Source organism: Heloderma suspectum, chromosome 5, assembly GCF_057233095.1.
Source record: "Heloderma suspectum isolate Gila_16-S chromosome 5, 16-S_ref, whole genome shotgun sequence".
NCBI classification, from domain to species: domain Eukaryota; kingdom Metazoa; phylum Chordata; class Lepidosauria; order Squamata; family Helodermatidae; genus Heloderma; species Heloderma suspectum.
In genome coordinates this window covers 29,564,342-29,587,183 of record NC_139462.1, presented here as the reverse complement: position 1 = coordinate 29,587,183, position 22,842 = coordinate 29,564,342, and the positions used below count along the sequence as shown (strand labels likewise).

At 45.8% G+C, this 22,842-nt stretch overlaps 1 protein-coding gene across 8 annotated transcripts in view; it reads right to left on the bottom strand.

The window, feature by feature from the left end:
* The window catches only part of BMPR1B (bone morphogenetic protein receptor type 1B), a 369,856-nt gene that overhangs the window by 71,459 nt on the left and 275,555 nt on the right, over positions 1–22,842 (bottom strand). The window lies entirely within an intron of this gene.

The window sequence follows — 22,842 nt, the reverse complement described above, 5'->3', positions numbered from 1 at the left end:
ATAAACAGTATAGAACAGCAACCAAGGTAGCTGGCAACATCCAAAAATGCAGTATTAGAATAATTTTAAAAATCAGTGAAACAAAAGCCATCATGACTAATAGCCACCCACCATGATTGTGTCTAATCCACTTTTAAAGCCATCCAAGCTAGTGATTATTACCACTTCTTGTGACAGTGAATTCCGTAACTTAATCGTGCACTGTGTGAAGAACTGTCTTTGTTGGTCCCGAATCTCCTGCCAATCAATTAATTGGATGATCCCAAATTCAAGTATTTTGGGAGAGTATCATGTCCCCCTCCCCTTAGTTCTCTTCTTTCTAAATACTTTATCCTTTCTTTGTGGGGAAGGTGGTCCAACCCCTGAATCATTTAGGGCACAATCCTATGGGGATAGGAGGCCGCCTCCGAACTCGGAGGCAACCGCCTATCCAATGCAGGCCAGGAGAAGCACGGAGGGGATCATTCCTTCCGTGCTTCTCCTGCCCTGCATTTGTGGCTAGACAGCCGATATCAGCTGTCTAGCTGCAGGAAGGTGGAACAGGAGAGGATGCTGTCAGACGACACATACGATGTGCCATACCAGCATTTCCACCTTCCCCTCCCCAGAACGCCCCCGGAACGTCCCGTTTTGGCTGTTCCACTCTCCTCCTCCAAGCAGGGAGCACGGGGCCATTCCGTGCTGCCTGCAACACAGCGCAGAAGAGGGGAAAGATCGGTTCTCTGGGAAACGACCTTGGAGCATGGGCTTCAAGGTTGGGTTCCAGAAAACAAGATACCCTATGGCTGTCTAACCACTGACTCCCTTTACATTTCCTTACACTGATCCTCATTTTCCATTTGTATTGGAGATGTATGACCATTTCATTTTTGCTCGCAAAACATGCAAGCATGCCCCATTTGAAGCTCCAAACACAAGTGCGAGCATGTGTCCGCTGAAAATATTTGTACATTGTCAAACATGTGCTCACAATCGTCTTGTTCCTGATTCCCAGTTCAGTTTGAGCAAATTTTGTCCATAGACTGAATCAGCCCCACTTTAGTCTGTGGAGGAAATTTGGGGAGATTTGCACAAATGTCCTATTCGATTGTTGCTCGATTTGCGGAAGTTTCCTGTTTGCACAAACTGAGCAGCGGGGTAGAACTAGGATTGGGACCATAGATATTTTATGCTTTTGTCCATACCGTGTATCTGGTAGTAATCACACACCCCAAAGCTGCTATTCACCGTGGCAGGAGAGATACCATTAATATGAATGGAAATCTTCTTCACAAAATCAATAGCAGTGTGTGTGTGGGGGGGGGATTTTTTATCTGGGGGGGGGGAATTGTCCTCTTCCAACACCCTGCAGCCCTGATCCTGACCTAATGTAGTCATTTTCTTGATACACAATGGTAGTCTTGCTTAATTACATACAAATGAATAGTGACCTGGGATGACATTTAAATATTGTCCCAGAAGCCACATATCCAGGAGTGGATCTGACACAGCTGGAGATGACACCTAAATGACCCAGTGGAGTGCCAGGTCTACGGGAAAGACCAACACAGCCAGACCTACACATGTGATTTGTTCAGAGATAGGCAACCTGGTGTCCTCCAGGTGTTTTGGACAACTCCCATCAGTCCCAGCTGATAAGGGATTATGGGAATTGTTGTCCAAAAGAGTTGGAGGGTACTGATTTGCCTACCTCTGGATTATCTCATTTAGATGCAGCCTTTAGCTGTGGAGATCTCCTCATGCATAAACAGTTCCCATGTAGCGCAGATAATTATTTATCAGACACCATGTATTTGTACTGAAATTAATGGTACAAGAGCAGCTGCTACTGCTTCCCTGGGAGAACGAACACATACTTTAGCTGGATTTGGAGGGTATGAAGTATAACTGAAAGACCATCAAATTTGCTGCACCACTACTGTCCACCAACTGAAGGTCTCCTCCTTCCTCAAGAAGCTTTGTCCTTTCGCCCTTGCTGCCCCGTACTCTTGGAACTGCATTCTAGAATACCTCTGTGATGCCACCTTTCTTACTTTCTTCAAATTGTTCCTCACAACCCACATTTTCCACAAAACTTTTGGCACAATGCCCTAGTTGCCATGCTCTACTTCAACTAAGCCTGTTGCAACCAAGACTAAATAAAACAACTGCAGTTTTTCTGTTTACCCATGCTTCCCCTTCCTTTGTTGTTTTCCCTGTGTTGAATTTTAGACTGTAAACTCCTTGGGGCAGTGACTATTCTAGAAAGCATCAAGCACACTGAAGATGCAATACGAACAACAACATACTTGTTTATTTTGTTATCTTTTAGCTCTTTGAATGAGCATGTCAGTAAAAGAACAAGACAGAAATGCATTATCTTCATCATCATTATTATTCTGTAGTGCGAACAGTATGACCAAACATCTGAAATAAGACAACAGTATAAAGCAGAAATAAGACAGATTTGCAGGAGGGAAACCAACTTTTATATTGCCAAAAGCCTCCCAAACATACAAATATGCTACAATGTAGGCTGAATTGTATTTTGATTTTAGCCATAAACAAACAAAAACTCACACAAAGCCCACTGTCTAATTTCAGATGTCAGGGTCTTTGCAGTGGAACTTACAGGTCAGAAGCGAGAACACACAGGTGTGCATTATGTCAGTAACTGAAAACAACCAAGTTAGTCTGGAATCTGATCCCACCACCCACACATTCCGGTGGGCATTATAAAACACTCCCTGAAGGAATATTACACTAATACTGACTAATTTTCACAAACACCTCTGATCTCTTCAAAACTCCCCTCCCCCGTTCTCTGTATTGTGCAAAGCTGGTTCAGCTGGAAATGTGGATCGCCGCTATGCCTGTTCACAATGCACAATGGACTTTAAAAAAGAAAGGTTTGTCCTACAGTATTCTTTCGTACATACCTTGGGACACAAAAATATAAGAGATTTATATTCCCCAAAAATCAATATGCATGAGGAAAGGCTTCAGAAATGTTGCTATGTTGTCCCCAAACACTGACATCCTTTATTGGGCAAATTCTATTAGTAAGGGCAGCAATATTTCCAAATGCAAACACACTTGCACATACACACACAATTTGGGAGTGGCTAAAAATGAAATGGAAAGCATTCTGTATAAAGGTGATTCTCCAAATTAGAGTCTATAGTATTTATATGATACAATACTGCTATAATCCAATGAGTTGTATCCAACAATGTTCCTGAATGGACACTGCTGGTGGATCAAATTCCCCCAAATCTGCTCCTAAGGATTAGGGAACCCTGTAGATTTGGGGGCTGTATGGGGGCCTCCCACTACAAGTGGGAGGAGGGAAACTGGTACTACTGCTCGTACCGATGTATGAGCAGTAGTCCGCTCACATAATAGTGGATTTAACCCAATAAACAGCAAAATAACCCCAAAGTAGTCAAATGAAAATAGTTAAGTAACACATCATAATGCAGGGGGTGGAGGAGAGAAAGAAAAGCACCTTTCTGGCTTAACTAAGAGCTCATCTACATATTTTAGCCATTACCACATTATTCTGTTCATTAGGCCATAAAATGTACTACTGAAACTGAGAGGATTGCCTAATTTCTTCTTCCCTTTGAGTTATTTGCTGAGGTCAGTACACATGAGGCAAACACTGTAGGTCATTCGTCATTTTTTTATTTTTATTTATTATTTATTATTAAATTTATTAATCGCCCATCTGGCTGGTCACCCAGCAACTCTGGGCGATGTACAACACACCATAAAACAATTTAAAACAATAAAATTCTACCATAAAAATTGTTTTAAAATACCCCAACCCACCCCAAATGCCTGCCTGAACAACCACGTTTTTAATGCACGATGGAAGCTCATTAAAGAGGGGGCATGACGGAGTTCCCTAGGGAGGGAGTTCCACAGAGTGGGGGCCACCACAGAAAAGGCCCTCTCCCTCGTCCCCACCAGTCTAGCTGTCCTGGCTGATGGGACAGACAGAAGGCCATCCGAGGCTGATCTTGTTAACCGGCCTGTCTGGTGTTGCTGGAGGCACTCCTTAAGATAGGCTGGGCCAGAACCATATAGGGTTTTAAAGGTCAAAACCAACACCTTGAATTTGGCCCGGAAAACAACTGGTAACCAGTGCAACTCCTTCAGCACTGGAGTGATGTGATCTCGCCGGCGGCTGCCTTTAATCAGGCGAGCCGCGTTCTGTATCAGCTGCAGTTTCCGAACCGTCTTCAAGGGTAACCCCACGTAGAGCGCATTACAGTAGTCTAAACGAGAGGAGACCAGGGCATGTACTACCGATGGGAGCAGAAGGTCGGGAAGGAAGGGGCGCAGCCGCCGTATCAGATGGAGTTGATACAGCGCTGTCCGGCTCACAGCTGACACCTGAGCCCCCATGGACAGCTGGGAGTCCAAAATGACCCCCAGGCTGCGGACCTGGTCTTTCAAGGGTAGCCGTACCCCATTCAACACCAGGTCAACATCCCCCAGCCTCCTCTTGTCTCCCACCAAAAGTACCTCGGTCTTGGCAGGGTTCAGCTTCAGCTTATTCCTCCCCATCCAGCCACTCACCGTCTCCAGACATTTGGACAGGGATTCTACGGCCAACCTTGGTGAAGATTTGAATGAGAGGTAGAGCTGCGTGTCATCCGCATACTGATGACACCGCACCCCAAACCTCCTGATGATAGCCCCCAGCGGCTTCACATAGATGTTAAATAGCATTGGGGAGAGGATGGAACCCTGTGGCACCCCAGAAGTAAGTGGCCATGGGTCCGAAACCTCCTCTCCCAGTGCTACCCTCTGGTACCTGCCGGAGAGGAAGGACCGGAACCACCGCAATACAGTGTCTCCAATGCCCAACCCCTCCAGGCGGTCCAGGAGGATACCGTGGTCAACGGTATCAAAAGCCGCTGAGAGGTCGAGGAGAACAAGGAAGGAGCATTCACCCCTATCCAGAGCCCTCCTCATATCATCCACCAAGGTGACCAAGGCCGTTTCTGTCCCATGCCCAGGCCTGAAGCCCGACTGAAATGGGTCTAGATAATCAGTTTCTTCCAAGTGTGCCTTCAACTGCACTGCCACCACCCGCTCAATCACCTTGCTCCAAAATGGCAGATTTGAGACTGGGCGAAAGTTGTTCAGAACTTGAGGATCCAAGGAGGGCTTCTTTAAGAGCGGTCTTAAAGAACGCTCTTATCACTGCCTCCTTGAGGGCTGATGGCATCACTCCCTCCTCAAGGGAGGCGTTCACCATCGCCTTGATCCCCTCACCCAGTCTCTCTCTGCAGCTCATAATGAGCCAAGATGGGCAAGGATCAAGTAAGCAGGTGGTCGGCCGTACCGATGAAAGCACCTTGTCCACTTCATCAGGAGGAAGAAGCTGGAACCGATCCCACAAAACCGGTTTGCCACAGGCCGCCTCTTGCTCACTAACTGTATCCACAGTGTGCAGAGTAACACACCTAATCTGATCAATTTTATCTGCAAAGTGCCTTGCCAAAGCCTCACAGGAGGCCTTAAAATGCTCCAGTGGTTCCGGAGCCACAGGACCGACCAGGCTCCGGACCACTTGGAACAGCCTCCTGGGACAGCACTCTGCATTTCCTCCTTCCTTGAAAATACATACATTTTCTCTACCAGGACTACCTTTCTATGTGTCCTTTTTTTCTGGCCTTCCTTTCATTTCCCAGGAAAACAATTGGAGCGGGACAGGGACCAATACTAAGTGGCTACTGAGAAGCAATATTAATTAAATGAGACACATCACAAGGCCACAGCTAAGAAAGGGAGGGAAGAAAGCAACCATTATATTTTATGATGGTTGACAAGCGTTCCTACGTTCTCAGTGGCTGAGATAATGCAGTGGGCACAATGTCAGTACGTATCATAATTAACATCATACACTGATTCCCACCCTGTTCTCATCCACTTTATTTTTACATTACTTCTCTGAAACACAGATGGAATAGTCCTACTTGATTAATAACTACCATTTCAAAGGTTCTGGTTCCCCTTTATGTTTTATCGCAAGGGCAGATACACACAATTTGCTACCCACACTTTGAAGGGCCATGGCTTAGTGGCAGAGTACAGAGGCAGAGTACTCAGAGTACTCAGTGGCAGAGTAGATGCTTTGCATGCAGAAGGTACCACGTTCAGTCCCAGGCATCTCCAGGAGAGGCTGGAAAAATTCCTGCCTGAAGCCATGGAGAGGTGCTGCCAGTCAGTGTCAACAATACTGGGCTGGATGGACCAATGGTCAGACTCAATGTAAGGCAGTTTCCTATGTTCCTATGCCCATCAAATATTAACTTTCCACCTCTCTCTTCCCCACTGGATTTTGTTTTGTTTTTTGGCTACTTAGTCCTCCAGGACAATCAGTCACCTGCCACTTGGTCCTACTCTTTATGGTTGCCCAAAGCTTTCCACATATCACTTCTGGCTTGAAATTCCTGATCTCGGAAGATGGTATGATTTAGAGATGCCTCATGATGTCTTTAAAAAAATCTGTTAAAAGAAACACATGCTTCTGTCTATCTCAGATGATGCACAATCAAACTGAGTATGAAGCACAATATGGTACTAGAATGCTATTTTTACCTTACATTAACAGCAAATACTGTTAGCCAAAATTAAACTAAACATAGTTTATCCAGAGGTTCTGAATAGGAGTCATGATGCAATTGTTATTTCTAATGGTGTGTTTTTAATGCTTTATTTTCTCTCCAATCTCTGGCATTTAGATTTTCTTCTATTCTCCAAAGAAAGATATTGTTCCATGACAGTGGTTTCCTTTAAAAACAGCTGGCCAGACCTTAAAACAAATACTGAATAATGAGAAGTAGGTGACTAAAGCAAACGCACTTCTTGGTGGCAGGTTGTATACTTTCGGAGAGAAGGAATAATATTTTCCCAAGGTTTCAAAGTGTATAAAATTCCTTATGTCATTGGTGAGTAAACTTGCTAAAATTAGAGCAATTTGTAAATGAAAGTGATATACTGTAATATAATATGCATACAGTTATGCACAAATAAATTCACTAACTGTAAAGACTGTCCACCAGAATATAGCGAGACAAGACTGTGCAAATAAATGAGCACAGAAACGTTGCGCCAAGTCACATTTTACCATTGGGGAGAGCAATCCTATGGCCCACTAGACAGGGTCTAGAGGGCCATAGGACTTCTCGGTTCCTGGGAACCAAGCTTGGAGCTCCCTCACTCCCTCCACCTCATAGGCGCCATGGCTCTCACCAGTCTCCATGCTTGGAAATGGAGCACGGAGCAGGTGAATGGGGGTGTTCCCAGGGGTGGGGAGGAGACTATGGAAGCCACTTACACGGCTTCCTGTGCACTGTGCAACCACGCCGAAGCACCACAGCTAGACTGCCAAAAATCGTCCATCTAGCCACAAAAGCGGGGTGGGCGGAGCGCGGACGAGAGTATCATTTCCGTGCCCTGCCCGCCCTGCATAGGATAATTCGCCGCCTCCGACTTCATAGGTGGCTGACTATCCCAATAAGATTGTTCCCTAAAGTACTAACCCTTCTAGTGGATGAAATGCTGAACAGATCTATCATAGCACAAGCGCTATTAGTGAGATTTACTGCTGTGATATAGGTTTGAGCAATATTTCAGAATGAGCTCTGTATGATGCTTGGATGTAGTATACATGTGTAGGAATGCTCTTTTTCCAGAAAGTGTTTATGTAGCTCTTATCTCCCATCTCTGCATCACAAGCTATCTATATACTTTCTCAGGTTATTGTTCTAAAGACATATGCATCACAGCAGGGGTGTGCATTTGGCTCTCATGCCTAAGGTTCTATGCCCTTGAATTAGAGGGAAACAATGGACCCATGCAGAAGCCACAGCCAAATGATGTTTTGGCTGTTGGGGCTATGCCTTGGGCACGCCTTTCCTTCTCTCATGTGTTTAAACTCCTTCTGCTATTTGCTGGTTCAAGATTAATATAATGGAATACGCACAATGCACTTGACACATTGAATGCATGGAGGGGGTTGCAGGGCTGAACAGGCTAGCCACGCCTGCTACTCTCACCATGCAACATTGCCATGCTCCCCCGGTGGACACCTGCACATTCATTCAGTGTGTGGAGCTTATAATTACATTCAATTGTAAACACAATTGCATCTGAATCAGCCAAACAATGGTTACGGCAAACTATAAGCACATAAGAGTCATGCTGGATAAGACACCTGTCTAGTCCAGGATTCTGTTCCCACTGTGATCAACTAGATGGCCCAATGGGGAGCCCATAAAAAGACCTTAAGTGCAATAGTACCTTCCCACTTAAGTTTCCCCAGCAAGTGGCATTCAGAAGCATACTGCCTCAGTTACTGGAAGTAACACATAGCCATCAGACTTATCCTCCATTCATTTGTCTAACCTCCTTTTAAAGCCATCCAGGTTGGCAGCCATCTACATCTTGTGATGATTTGCTTCCAACCCAGAATTAGAAACTCAGTTCAAGCTTTTGTAACAGAGCATTTCAGTTGGAGGAATGAATATTCCTTATAAAATTAGCTGCAAAAGTAGTTGTATTGTGAGGCTGCTTAGTGAAGATGCTACAGCATACTGGAAACAAACAGGAACAAGTAGGAGTGCAGACCAATTTGCAATAATTACTGTAGATTCAAATAAAGAATGTTCGAAATAATATGTTAAAAAAAAAAAAAGGTAAAGGTGTCCCCAACCAGTCGTGTCCGACTCTAGGGTGTGGTGCTCATCTCCATTTCTAAGCCGAAGAGCCAGCGCTGTCCAAAGACGCTTCCATGGTCATGTGGCTGGCATGACTGAACACCGAGGTGCACGGAACGCTGTTACCTTTCCCGCCGAAGCGGTACCTATTTATCTACTTGCAATTTCTTGCTTTCGAACTGCTAGGTTGGCAGAAGCTGGGACTGAAGACGGGAGCTCACTCCGTCACGCGGCACTCGGGTCTCGAACTCCTGTCCTGCCGACCTTCCGGTCTGCAGTTCAGCGTCTCCTAGTCTTTATTTATGAGTTTGCAAAAGGTATGCTGGAAATGATAATCATATATGTTCCCTTTGACATCCTTTTTTATTATGATCAATGTAATTAAATAAAAATGGAAAATATACGAATATGAATATAAAAACAATGGATTTTTTTGGAATCAGAAGACATGAGAGATGGAGTATATGGGAACATGCAAGCCTAAGGCACAGGCCTAATGAGCAAAACCTTGATCAATATCTCTCTGGTCAGAAATATTCAGATATGCGAATAGCAAGGAAAGGGTGGAAATAGAAACTGGCATTGGAGAGCATGTCCTAAACATGCATTTGCACTTCCTAAGGGACTTACCATGGACTTACCATGCCATGCCATTCTATGCCATGGACTTGGAAAATGGAGATTAATTTCTTGCCCAGGTTGCATAGACAGACACTTCAGAGGAGGAAAAGAAAGTTAACACTCCCATATCCTTCAATTTACTTTAGCCATCCCAGTCTGGATTTGAATACCTCTTCACTGGCCCAGTAGAAAGAGCAGCAATCTGTCCCAAAGCATGAGCAATAATTTACCCAACTGAAATGAGTAACTATACTAAAGGTCAATGACAGCGTTAAAGGCTTATATTTCATTTGGAGGTGGGGGAAAGTCCTCCCCTCAGAGGCATTGAAAGTTGCTGTAAATTCATATGGACCTGATCCCTCCATTTTATTTTTTTTTGCCTTTCTCCGGGGAGAAAAATTAATGTCACCAACTCAGCCATCTGTTTAATTATCTCTTGGCAATGTACAAGCTTTCTTCTCTTTACTCATTCTGATATAGTTTGAGAAACCCTGGGAATCAATTTCCCAGGTAAAACCAATATAGGAATAAAAATATTTATTTCATAAAATACTTTTGTCTTCAAGTTACTAGTACTTCTAGTTGATATTTACATCGTAATACTGCTCCTTGCACAGATCACAGAAGTTAGAATCACAGTCTGTTTCATTTCCTAATATTACACACAAAAACAGATGGCTGAAGTTAACAAGCATGACTGTTCAAAAACCTGTGGCAAGTGTGCCTAACCCTCACTAAAATTTATGGGGTTTTGTGATCCTGGAATCTTTTAAAAACAGAGCTGTGAAGCACATCAAAGAGATGTTTCACTTTCTGACATGCAAAAACAGATACAAGAAAGCATATTGTTGGACTGGGAGCTGGGAGATCCAGGTTCTAGTCCCCACTCAGCCATGGAAGCTCACTGGGTGACTTTGGGCCAGTCACAGACTCTCAGCCCAACCTACCTCACAGGGTTGTTGTTGTGAGGATAAAATGGAGAGGAGGAAGAGGATAATGCAAGTCGCCTCGGGTTCCTTGCAAGAGGAAAAAAGGTGGGATATAAATGCAATAAATAAATAAATAGCTCTTAGCAAAGTCATCTATCTGCATATAAGGACAAGTCAAATTTTCATTACTAGTCTTGCACACAATGGAAACCACAATCAGAAAAGGTATAACAGTCTGATCACATTCCACCTTATGTTACAAGGTTTAGAAACGTCATAAGTACATTTAAACTTGTATTTATTTATTTATTACATTTCTATATCGCCCTATAACCAAAGCTCCCTGGGAGGTTCACAACAAATAAGCATGAAGGCTAGGCACCACTGGCTGCTAATATGCTACTGGGCCATGTTCAAGGTTTTGCTATTAGCACAGAAGGCCCTTGAGATGGAGGGAGGTGTCTCCATGAGCAACTTAGTCCGAGCTGGCTGCGTTTGGAGGTCGTTAGGTTTACATGACATCGTGGCCACCCAGCAGCCACCCCGGAGCTTATCACGAAAAGAACGGATTTGCTGACTGCTTGAAGTCCGATTCTGTTCGGACTGTTCGATTCTAAGTCGGGTTCTCCGCAGTACAGTTTTTGTGTGCCCCAACCCCCGCATTTACCTTGGGTATGCTAGCCCTGCCCGGGGGTGTGCTTTTCACCGTGACCCTGGTCAAGGGGTGTTTCCTGTCCCTGTGTTTCCCAGCACAAACCAATTAGCATCTACTCAGAAGTAACTCCCATTGTGGTCAGTGAGGCTTGTCCCTTGAATGCACACATCACAATTTACAGAGATTCCCCCCGCCCCAATTGAAATAGCACATCTTAAAGCACTAATTCCCTAAAGGCAGTAAAGCACTTTCTCGAAGCTGCGATTCTCCATTGTTTGGTTTATTGCAATTTGGAAGAAACTACTTCCACCTTCAATCATCCAGTCTTGTGCAGAATTGGGTTAGAAAGGGGGCTGGTTTCCCATTCCTTTGTTTCCCCTCCTTTCCCAGCACAAACATATGTATGTCTACTCAGAAGTAACTCCCATTGTGGTCAATGAGGCTTATCCCCTGAATGCATAGTCCTGAAGTTACTGAGGCTCCCATGAATCAAAATAACGCATTTAGGAGCCTTAATGGCACAGCTTCAAAGCTTCTATTGATCACAACATGGCAGGGAAAACACTGTATTTTTTGTTGCTTTAAGGAAGGAAGTAAAGGGGCTGTGGGGAGGAGAGCAGGCGATTGTTCGAGCTTTGGCAGGTTCAAGGCAGAGAGAACACTCTGTTCTTGTAATGATTATTGCTTTCAGGGAGTAAGTAATGCGGGGGGAGAGAGAAGGCGAGTGATTGTATCAAAGGAGAAAGGAGGGGGAGCCTGGATGGGGGGGAAGCCTCTCTTACTGGTTGAGCAGCCCCTGCTAGTCAGATGACGTTACTCAAAACCCCACCCCACCCAGAAGTATGTTCTGTGAAGCAACTTATACTGGTGTGGTGCACTCACTTGTGGAGCCCTGCATGGACCAAAGCGCACCAAAGCCGATCCCTTGAAAAAATCCAGGTAATCCTCCATTCACTTCTCCTTCCATGGTTGCGGAGAAACCCCTCAAGATAGCTCTAGGGCCACCTTATCTTGTATGTCCCTGCCCTGTCCCTGTGGTCATCAGGGAAGCACTTTTAGCAGTGCCTCATGCTCCCTCTGTCTGTTCTATGGCTACCAGGGATAGGGCATTTAGCGTTGCCACACCTGCTTTGTAGAATTTCCTCCCTATTAACATCAGGCAAGCCCTAGAGTGTCGATTTTTCGATGCTTGCTTAAAGCCTATTTATTTAGACAGGTATGACTGAAGTATGATTCTAGATGTTTATCTTTTTGATTGCTGTGTATTTTATATTGAACATTTATATTGTTGCATGGGTTATTTTGTTTTAAAAGTATTCTCTCCCCCTTAAGAAGTAAGGGAGAGGGAATCCTCCAGAAAAGTCCCTAAGAGTTTTTCCCTTGAGAAAGACCCATGTTGAAACGCGTTGGGAATTCAGTTGGTACAGCTGTTCCTTTTTTATTTGGTTTCCAGATTTACAGTTGTTTTTCCTTATCCCTATTGGTACTGTTGCTTATTTTGTTTTATGCTATACACTGCTTATGTTAAGTCGAATATAAATAAATCTGGTTTCCCCTGTCCCCATGAAAATATTTATAAAAACCGCTGAAAAGAAGTTCAAGAATCAATTGTTATTTTCCCTGGACTTGCAAAATCTGATGGGGAGAGCAATCGTATTGCCCCTGGACAGCATCTGGGGGGCCATAGGATAGTTCAGATTTCTGGATCTGAGGTCAGAATTAGAACTCCAGCCTTGGACCCAGGAGTCTGAGCTCCCCACCCTTCCCCCTTGCAGCCGGTGTGGAGAGAACTGTGCCAGCCGCCTCTCCAAGGTTGCAAAAGTGACCTTGGAGGGAAAGTAATGGGTGCGTTCTAGTGGGCAGGGAGCAGACTGGGGAGGCCGGCTTACGAGGAATCCTCTGGATTCCCCAGAATCCTTCCCTCCCCTTCCCCAACACCTCAGCTACATGGACAAAAAAGTCCATCTAGCTGAAATGGAGGACCATGGAGGTGAAGATCACGTCCGCTATGGCTCCCACTCTGTATTGGATGGGCATAAACCACCGAATTCGGAGGCTTACAGCCATCTCCATAGGATTGTGCCCTTAACCTTTTAAATCTGCAGTAGCTTGGTTAATTTGTTTAGCCTACTTTTTATTCTCTGCTCTTCGAGAGTTACGCTGCACCATGTTTTAATTATGTTATTGTCATGGTTGTTGTTCTTTTTAAAAATGTGTTTTATATTCATATTGTAAGCCGGGAAGCAACCTATAAATGGTATAAATAAATGAAGTTGTTGCCCAGGGAAGGGATGAAGCACTCATTCATTCATTCATTCATACCCCACCTTTTCCCCAGTACTGGGACACAAGGCGTCTTACAAAAATTAAAATATATACAATTAAAACATATGAAAATATGCAAAAGTTGTTGTTGTTCAGTTGTTCAGTCGTGTCCGACTCTTCATGACCCCATGGACCATAGCATGCCAGGACTTCCTGTCCTGCGCTCTCTCCCGGAGTGTGCTCAAGTCCATATTCATTGCATCAGTGATGCTATCTAGCCATCTCATCCTCTCCTGTCCCCTTCTCCTTTTGCCTTCAGTCTTTCCCAGCATCAGGGTCTTTTCCAGAGAGTTTTCTCTTCGCATTAGGTGGCCAAAATATTGGAGCTTCAGCTTCAGGATCTGTCCTTCCAATGAGCACTCAGGGTTGATTTCCTTTAGGATTGACTGATTGGACCTCCTTGCAGTCCAGGGGACTCGTAAGAGTCTTCTCCAGCACCACAGTTCGAAAGCATCAATTCTTCGGTGCTCAGCCTTCCTTATCGTCCAGCTCTCACAGCCATATGTTACTACTGGGAAAACCATAGCTTTGATTATGCGGACCTTTGTCGGCAAGGTGATGTCTCTGCTTCTCACTATGCTGTCTAGGTTTGCCATAGCTTTCCTCCCAAGGAGCAAGCGTCTTTTAATTTCATGGCTACAGTCACCGTCTGTGGTGATCTTGGAGCCCAAGAAAATAAAATCTGACACTGCTTCCATTTCTTCCCCTTCCATATGCCAGGAAGATATGGGGCCAGATGCCATGATCTTCATTGTTTTAATGTTGAGTTTCAAACCAGCTTTTGCACTCTCCACTTCCACCCTCAACCAGAGGCTCTTGAGATCCTCTTCGCTTTCTGCCATTACGGCGGTATCATCTGCGTATCTGAGGTTGTTGATAATTCTCCCGGCAATCTTAATTCCGACCTGTGATTCATCCAACCTGGCGTTTCTCATGATGTACTCTGCATATAAGTTAAATAAGCAGGGCGACAATATGCAGCCTTGTCGTACTCCTTTCCCAATTTTGAACCAATCGGTTGTTCCATGTCTGGTTCTTACTGTTGCTTCTTGACCCTTGTACAGGTTTCTCAGGAGACAGGTAAGGTGGTCTGGTACTCCCATCTCTTTCAGAATTTGCCACAGTTTGTTGTGATCCACACAATCAAAGGCTTGAGCGTAGTCAATGAAGCAGAAATAGACATTTTTCTGGAATTCTCCCGCTTTCTCCATGATCCAGCGAATGTTGGCGATTTGATCTCTAGTTCCTCTGCCTCTTCGAAACCCAGCTTGTACTTCCGGTAGTTCTCGGTTCACATACTGCTGAAGCCTAGCTTGTAGGATTTTGAGCATCACCTTTCTGGCATGTGAAATGAGCGCAACTGTACAGTACTTTGAACACTCTTTGGCATTCCCCTTCTTTGGGATTGGAATGTAAAATGACCTTTTCCACTCTTGTGGACACTGTTGAGTGTTCCAAATTTGTTGGCATATTGAGTGCAGCGCTTTAACAGCATCATCTTTTAGGATTTTAAATAGCTCAGATGGAATACTGTCATCTCCGCTAGCTTTGTTGTTACTAATGCTTCCTAAGGCCCACTTGACTTCACTCTCGAGGATGTCCAGATCAAGTTCAGTGACCGCACTATCATGGCTATCAGGGACATTCAGATCTTTCCTGTATAGTTCTTCTGTGTATTCTTTCCACCTCTTCTTAATCTCATCTGCTTCTGTTAGGTCCCTGCCTTCTTTGTCCTTTATCATGCCCGTCTTTGCACAAAACGTTCCCTTGAGATCTCCAATTTTCTTGAAGAGATCTCTAGTCTTTCCCATTCTGTTGTTTTCCTTGATTTCTTTGCATTGTTCATTTAAGAAGGCCTTCTTGTCTCTCCTTGCTATTCTCTGGAACTCTGCATTCAGTTGGATATATCTTCCCCTTTCTCCCTTGCTTTTCGCTTCCCTTCTTTCCTTAGCTAGTTGTAAAGCCTCATCAGACAGCCATTTTGCTTTCTTGCATTTCTTTTTCTTTGGGATGGATTGAGTTGCTGCCTCCTGAACAATGTTACGGGCCTCCGTCCATAGTTCCTCAGGCACTCTGTCTATCAGGTCTAATCCCTTAAATCTATTCCGCACCTCCACTGTATATTCATCAGGGATATGATTTAGGTCATACCTGAATGGTTCAGTGGTTTTCCCTACGTTCTTCAATTTAAGCCGAAAATTTGCAACAAGCAGCTCATGATCTGAGCCACAGTCAGCTCCAGGTCTTGTTTTTACTGACTGTATAGAGCTTCTCCATCTTTGGCCGCAAAGGACATAATCAATCTGATTTCGATATTGACCATCTGGTGATGTCCATGTGTAGAGTCGCCTCTTATGCTGTTGGAAAAGAGTGTTTGCTATGATCAACATGTTCTCTTGGCAAAACTCTATTAGCTTTTGTCCTGCTTCATTCTGTACACCAAGGCCATGCTTGCCTGTTATCCCGGTGATTTCTTGACTTCCTACTTTAGCATTCCAATCCCCTATGATGAAGAGGATATCTTTTTTTGGTGTTAGTGCGAGAAGGTCAGTGTGGTGTAGTGGTGAGAGTGTTGGACTGGGAGCTGGGAGATCCAGGTTCTAGTCCCCACTCAGCCATAGAAGTTCACTGGGTGACTTTGGGCCAGTCACAGACTCTCAGCCCAACCTACCTCACAGGGTTGTTGTTGTGAGGATAAAATGGAGAGGAAGAGGATAATGTAAGCTGCCTTGGGTTCCTTACAAGAGGAAAAAAGGCGGGATATAAATGCAATAAAATAAAAAAAATAAAATAAAGGTGTTGTAGGTCTTCATAGAACCGATCAACCTCAGCTTCTTCGGCCTCAGTGGTTGGGGCATGGACTTGAATTACTGTGATGTTGAATGGTTTGCCTTGGATTCGTACTGAGATCATTCTATCATTTTTGAGATTGTACCCCAGTACTGCTTTTTCCACCCTTTAGTTGACTATGAGTGCTACTCCATTTCTTCTAGGGGATTCTTGCCCACAGTAGTAGATATGATGGTCACCTGAATTAAATTCGCCCATGCTTGTCCATTTTAGTTCGCTGATTTATTTATTTTATTTTTATTTATTATTAAATTTATTAATCGCCCATCTGGCTGGTCACCCAGCAACTCTGGGCGATGTACAACATACAATAAAAACAGTTTAAAACAATAAAATTCTACAATAAAAACATTTTCTAAAATACCCTAACCCACCCCAAATGCCTGCCTGAACAACAACGTTTTTAATGCACGACGGAAGCTCATTAAAGAGGGGGCATGACGGAGTTCCCTAGGGAGGGAGTTCCACAGAGTGGGGGCCACCACAGAAAAGGCCCTCTCCCTCGTCCCCACCAGTCTAGCTGTCCTGGCTGATGGGACAGACAGAAGGCCATCCGAGGCTGATCTTGTTAAGCGGCCTGTCTGGTGCTGCTGGAGGTGCTCCTTAAGATAGGCTGGGCTGGAACCATATAGGGTTTTAAAGGTCAAAACCAACACCTTGAATTTGGCCCGGAAAACAACTGGTAACCAGTGCAACTCCTTCAGCACTGGAGTGATGTGATCTCGCCGGCGGCTGCCTTTAATCAGGCAAGCCACCGCGTTCTGTACCAGCTGCAGTTTCCGAACAGTCTTCAAGGGTAACCCCACGTAGAGCGCATTACAGTAGTCTAAACGAGAGGAGACCAGGGCATGTACTACCGATGGGAGCAGATGGTCGGGAAGGAAGGGGCGCAGCCGCCGTATCAGATGGAGTTGATACAGCGCTGTCCGGCTCACAGCTGACACCTGAGCCTCCATGGACAGCTGGGAGTCCAAAATGACCCCCAGGCTGCGGACCTGGTCTTTCAAGGGTAGCCGTACCCCATTCAACACCAGGTCAACATCCCCCAGCCTCCTCTTGTCTCCCACCAAAAGTACCTCGGTCTTGGCAGGGTTCAGCTTCAGCTTATTCCTCCCCATCCAGCCACTCACCGTCTCCAGACATTTGGACAGGGATTCTACGGCCAACCTTGGTGAAGATTTAAACGAGAGGTAGAGCTGCGTGTCATCCGCATATTGATGACACTGCACCCCAAACCTCCAGATGATAGCCCCCAGCGGCTTCACATAGATGTTAAATAGCATCGGGGAGAGGATGGAACCCTGTGGCACCCCACAAGTAAGTGGCCATGGGTCCGAAACCTCCTCTCCCAGTGCTACCCTCTGGTACCTGCCGGAGAGGAAGGACTGGAACCACCACAATACGGTGTCCCCAATGCCCAACCCCTCCAGGTGGTCCAGGAGGATACCGTGGTCAACGGTATCGAAAGCCGCTGAGAGGTCGAGGAGAACAAGGAAGGAGCATTCACCCCTATCCAGAGCCCTCCTCATATCATCTACCAAGGCGACCAAGACCGTTTCTGTCCCATGCCCAGGCCTGAAGCCCGACTGCAATGGGTCTAGATAATCAGTTTCTTCCAAGTGTGCCTTCAACTGCAACGCCACCACCCGCTCAATCACCTTGCCCCAAAATGGCAGATTTGAGACTGGGCGAAAGTTGTTCAAAACTTGAGGATCCAAGGAGGGCTACTTTAAGAGTGGTCTTATCACTGCCTCCTTGAGGGCTGATGGCATCACTCCCTCCTCAAGGGAGGCGTTCACCATCGCCTTGATCCCCTCACCCAGTCTCTCTCTGCAGCTCATAATGAGCCAAGATGGGCAAGGATCAAGTAAGCAGGTGGTCGGCCGAACCGATGAAAGCACCTTGTCCACTTCATCAGGAGGAAGAAGCTGGAACCGATCCCACAAAACCGGTTTGCCACAGGCCGCCTCTTGCTCACTAACTGTATCCACAGCGTGCAGAGTAACACACCTAATCTGATCAATTTTATCTGCAAAGTGCCTTGCCAAGGCCTCACAGGAGGCCTTAGAATGCTCCAGTGGTTCCGGAACCACAGGACCGACTAGGCTCCGGACCACTTGGAACAGCCTCCTGGGACAGCACTCTGCAGACGTGATGGAGGCAGCATAATATTCCTTTTTTGCTGCCTTCACCGCCACGTGATAGGCTGAAGATACAGCTCTAGCCCATGTCTGATCTTGATTCCCAAGATGTCAATGTTCAATCTTGCCATCTCATGTTTGACCACCTCCAGCTTACCTTGATTCATTGATCTGACATTCCAGGTTCCTAAACAATATTGTTCTTTACAGCATCGGACTTTCTTTTCCCCACCAGACACATCCACCGCTGAGTGTCCTTTCGGCTTTGGCCCAGCCGCTTCACTCTTTCTGACACTACTTGGAAATTCCCTCTGCTCTTCCCCAGGAGTATATTGGACACCTTCCGACCTGAGGGGCTCATCTTACGGCGTCATCTCTTTTAGCCTTGTGATACGTTCCATGGGGTTTTCTTGGCAAGAATACTGGAGTGGGTTGCCATTTCCTTCTCCAGTGGACCACATTTTGTCAGAACTTTCTGCCATGACCTGTCCGTCGTGGGTGGCCCTGCACGGCATAGCTCATGGCTTCACTGAGTTAGGCAAGCCCCTTCTCCACAACAAGGCAGTGATCCATGAAGGGGATGCAAAAGTTAAAATATAATTAAACAACAATACAATTAAGATTATATTAAAACATTAAACAGCATTTTAAAACAGCATTTTAGCAGCTTACCACCAGGTTCCAACTATGTCCCAAAGGCCTGCTGGAACAAGAATGTTTTAGCCTGCCTCCAGAAACACATCAAGGAGGGAGCCATCCTAGCCTCCCTGGGAAGGGTGTTCAACAGCCGTGGGGCAGCCACTGAGAAGGCCATCTCCTGGGTTCCCACCAAATGTGTCAGTGACAGTGGTGGGACTGAGAGAAGGGCCTTCCCAGAAGATCTCAGAACACAAGCAGGTTCATAAGGGAAGATACGGTATTTCAGATAACCTAGACCGGAGCAGTAAAGGGCTTTATAGGTCTAAGCCAACACTTTGAATTGTGCCTGGAAACAGAATGGAAGCCAGTGAAGCTGTTTTAACAAGGGAGTTGTATGCTCCCTGTAGCCAGCCCCAGTCAACAGTCTGGCAGCAGCTCTTTGAACCAACTGCAGTTTCCAAACACTCTTCAGAGGCAGCCCCACGCAGAGCACATTGCAGTAATCCAAACAAGACGTAACTAAGGCATGTGTCACTGTGGCCAGATCAGACATCTCCAGGAACGGGCACAGTTGGCACACTAGTTTTAACTGTGCAAAGGCACTCCTGGCCACCACTGAAACCTGAGCATCTAGGCTTAGGGCTGAATCCAGGAGCACCCCCAAACTGCGAACCTGAGTCTTCAGGGGGAGTGCAACCCCATCCAACACAGGCTGAATCCCTATTCCCTGATCTGCCTTTTGACTGACCAGGAGCACCTCTGTCTTGTCTGGATTAAGTTTCAATTTGCCCTCCGTCATCCAGTCCATTACTGATGCCAAACATTGGTTAAGGACAGAAACAGCTTCCTTGCAATCTGATAGAAAGGAGTAGTAGAGCTGGGCATCATCAGCATATTGGTGGCACCAAACTCCAAAATGCCGGACAACCTCTCCCAGTGCTTTCATGTAGATATTAAATAGCATGGGGGACAGAACAGAACCCTGAGGGACCCCACAAGCTAACAGCCACAGAGTCGAACAGGCATCCCCCAACACCACCTTCTGAGTTTGCCCCGCTAGGAAGGAATGGAGCCACTGTAAAACAGCACCTCCAAGTCCCATCCCAGTGAGGCGTCCCAGAAGAATACCATGATCGATGGTACTGAACGCCACTGAGCAGTCCAGCAGAACTAACAGGGACACACTCCCCCTGTCCAGTTCTTGGTGTAGGTCATCCACCAAGGTGACCAAAGCTGCCTCCACCCTATACCCAGGCCTGAAACCAGATTGAAATGGATCAAAATAATCCGTTTCATCCAGAAACCCCTGGAGCTGGGAGGCCACCACATGTTCTAATACCTTGCCCAAAAATGGTATGTTAGAGACTGGACAATAGTTATCTAGTATGGTGGGATTCAGGGAAGGCTTCTTCAACAGAGGTCTCACAACTGCCTCTTTTAAGCATAATAGAACAATGCCTTGTTCCAGAGAGGCATTAACCACTCCCATTGTCCACTCAACCAGTCCTCCTCTGGCCTCTTTAATAAGCCAGGAGGGGCAAGGATCCAGCATACATGTGGTGGCTCTCACCGTTCCAAGGACCTTGTCCACATCCTTGGGCTGCCCAAATTGAAAAGAATCCATCAACACCTAACAAGCAGGAGCCAAAGTGACACCCACTGGATCTGCATCAAGTACAGCATCCAAGTCAGAACTGATCCGAGCGATTTTATCAGCAAAATGCTGGGCAAATTGTTCACAGCGGGCTGTCAAGTGGTCAGAATTTTCATCACATGGGCCAGGATGTAGAAGGCCCCTGGCCACTCGAAACAGCTCCACTGGCCGGCTCCCTGCAGATGCAATGGTGGCAGAAAAGAAAGACTTCTTTGCTGCCCTCACTGCCATGGAGTAGGCTTCCAGATAAGCTCTAGCCCGTGTTCAATCGGACTCATTCCAAGTTTTCCACCAACGTCGCTCTAGTCTCCATCACTTCATTGCCACTGGTTCCCAAGCTGGTCTGGCTCCACTCCGTGAGAGGGGATGCTCAGGAGCTATTGTGTCCACCTTAGCCATTTCCCTATTGCAGAGATCAGCCAGGGCTTCGACAGAATCGCCTGCTGAGGCAGCAGGAAAATCCCCAAGAGCTGTCCGGAAACCATCCAGATCCATCAGCCTCCTGGGGCAGACCAGCTTAGTCGGTCCCCCACCCCTGCAGAGCCACCGAGTTCCAGTGAGTCTAAACCCCACAAGGTAGTGATCTGTCCATGACAATGGAACAACAGAAAGTTCCTCCACACCCAGATCACCGTCATCCTGCCCAGCATAGAAAACTAAGTCTAGAATGTGACCTGCTGTATGACTGTGGGCCAAAAACCACTTGGGACAGACCTATAGTCGTCATGGAGGACATGACATCCTGAGCCACTCCCAACAGGGCAGCCTCAGCATGTATGTTGAAGTCTCCCAGCAGAACAAGCCGAGGGGATTCCATCACCACCGCCGAGATCACCCCGGCTAGCTCAGGAAGGGAGACTGTTGAGCAGTCGGGTGGGCGGTACACCAACAGACTCCCTATTCTGTCCCGAGCACCCACTTTTAAGTATACGCATTCAGACCCAGTAGACTGTGCATTCTGCTCACACACACCTTTCCTTCTATCCTCAGTGGAAATCCCTGCCATTTCTGCCATGCTCTGCATGGTTAAAGGAAAATGAGGTGAACAGAAATATGTTCTCTGTGTGCATGCATGTGTTGTATGTGAAAACAGCTGAGTGCTCTCTGAATGTGTGAATAACAGGTCTCCATTTGTTTTCAAAATGAAGCATGTGGCACATAAAAAACTAAATTCTCAGTTATTTAATTACTTTTTTAATGACAGTGCATTTTATCTTTATAATGCACTTCTGTTCACCCAGTGCCTTTGACTCTCTCTCTCTCTCTCTCTCTCTCTCTCTCTCTATATATATATATATATATATATATATATATATATATGTATGTATAGAGAGAGAGAGAGGGAGGGAGGGAGGGAGGGAGGGAAACACACAATGCCATTTGGTCAGCCTCTGAGCTCACCCAGCATAACATTTGCAGATGTGTTTGCTTTTAGACCAAGAGGAACTTTATGGAGCAAAGCTGATGCTGTCCCAGAAACAACACTGCTGCAGTTCAGAGAAGAGAGTGGTTGCATGTGTGTTTTTAAAGTAGTACCATGCTTTGCTTGTCCCAGCTTCTGCTGCCATGATGCCACCCAGAGACCTAAGGGGAAGTAAACTATCCACACTGTTGTTGTAAATTTCTTTTTCCGACCGTCGTCGTCGTCTTCTTCTTCTGTTTATAATTCAAATATTCTAGTGCTCCTGCAGGAGAACTCACAGACAAGGCAGTTGAATGTTTCTATTTGAGGGAAATCTCTTTGTGATTTATATTCTCAGAGAGGGAAATGTCTTGTTAAAAGAATGCTGCTGGAAGGTACTAACATGTCTAGCACGCTTAGTTTCTGGTGTTTGAGTATATGTGTGTTTTCCCCCCTGAAGATATATTAAGCCACAAGGAAAGGAAGTTCATGGTTGAACTGTGCCATCCACTTAAAACAATGTAGGCTTACCAAGAATAGCTCCTCGTAACCTGGCGAAAACTGATGCTCATACCATAACACGACTATCACCAAACAGTTGGTTAATTTAAACCATCATTCCTGTTCACACCAAAATAGCTCTTACATAAGTGCCAGACTACACAAGATACAGAAGGTATTTGATTGTGTATACTGATTTTTCTTTTTTAAGTGCAACCACTTGGGGCTCCAGTACTGGATTTGGGCTGTAGCACTGGGGGGAAAGGAATTCCTTTCCTGTGGTATTATTTTCCTGATCTAAACCATACATTGTTGTTGTTGTTGTTCAGTCGTGTCCGACTCTTCGTGACCCCATGGACCATGGCACGCCAGGCCTTCCTGTCCTGCGTTCTCTCCCCGAGTGTGCTC